The 1,256-nt window shown below is 59.6% G+C and overlaps 1 protein-coding gene across 1 annotated transcript in view; it reads right to left on the bottom strand.

The window, feature by feature from the left end:
• SORCS2 (sortilin related VPS10 domain containing receptor 2) overlaps nucleotides 1–1,256 on the bottom strand; it is a 145,861-nt gene that overhangs the window by 101,015 nt on the left and 43,590 nt on the right. The gene's annotated exons all lie outside the window — the stretch shown is intronic.

The following is a 1,256-nucleotide window of genomic DNA, read 5'->3' as shown; positions in this document are numbered from 1 at the left end:
CTCCTATTTGTTGCCAGTGTCTGGGGGCCATGCTGGAGGTGCAGTGGTTAACAGAGCAATTATGCGTCCTGCTATTACATTCTAGCCATATGTTTAGTTTCCATCCTCTTGTCTTATTTTACAACTAGAAGCCTGGTGCACAAAATTTGTGCGCGGGCGGGGGGTGTCCCTCAGCCCAGCCTGCACCCTCTCTAATCTGAGACCCCTTGGGGGATGTCCGACTGCCGGTTTAGGCCCGATCCCTAAATCAGCAGTGGGACACCCTCTCACAATCCGGGACTGCTGGCTCCTAACCACTCACCTGCGTGCCTACCTCATTGCCCCTGACCGCTCCCTGGCCGGCCCCATCACCCCCAAATGCCCTCCCCTGCCAGCCTGGTCACCTCTAACTGCCCTCCCCTGCAGTCCTGATCACCCCTAACTGCCCTCCCCTGCAGGCCTGATCACCCCTAACTGCCCTTCCCTGCAGGCCTGATCTCAACCCCAACTGCCCTCCCCTGTCAGCCTGATGGCCCCCAACTTCCCTCCCCTGCTGGCCATCTTGTGACGACCATCTTGTGACGACGCGAGGGCGGCCATCTTGTGATGACATCACACGAGGGCGTGATGCCACCTAGGCTTTTATTATATAGGATATGTATATAGATAGATAGATAGATAGATAGACATATAGATAGATAGATAGATAGATAGATAGATAGATAGATAGATAGATATAGATGTGATGTCCCGGCCTCTGGGGAACGCGGCATCCGTGGTGGCGGGAGCCCGGCAGCACCACGGGGCTGGGCTGTGAGGGACCAGCTGCCTGGCACCACCCTTCCACACCAGAGAGCAGGGCCCTGTGCCCACAGTCCCTGGAAGACCACAGCAGATGCACAGTATCAGGAGACACACTGGACGAAGGGCTGGCACATACAAAGCCTGGTGACAAGAACCAACACCCGCCTGCCCAGGCCCAGCTACATACGGTGCCCGCGTCTCCAGCGCCACCCTGATGGCAGGGAAGCCCCCAGCTCCGCCCCGCAGCTGAGAGCCCAGGCTCACTTCCTCCCGAGGCCGGCCCCGCCTCCGGGCCACAGGAACCACCATCCTTGGACGTGGTGTGAGACGTTCAGCTAATCCTGTTCCCCATCAATGTTCCCAACCCGACAGGGAGGAGGCCCGTGGTCCAGCCCCGTCCACATTCCTCCACGGGGCGGCCGCACCTCGGGCCTGGGCGCCGACCCACATAGCTGGGCGCTCCGCACACCGGG

The sequence above is a fragment of the Myotis davidii genome, unplaced genomic scaffold (genome assembly GCF_000327345.1).
Source record: "Myotis davidii unplaced genomic scaffold, ASM32734v1 scaffold937, whole genome shotgun sequence".
Classification (NCBI taxonomy): domain Eukaryota; kingdom Metazoa; phylum Chordata; class Mammalia; order Chiroptera; family Vespertilionidae; genus Myotis; species Myotis davidii.
The sequence above is the reverse complement of the archived record's forward strand: the minus strand, read 5'-3'. Positions and strand labels throughout refer to the sequence as shown.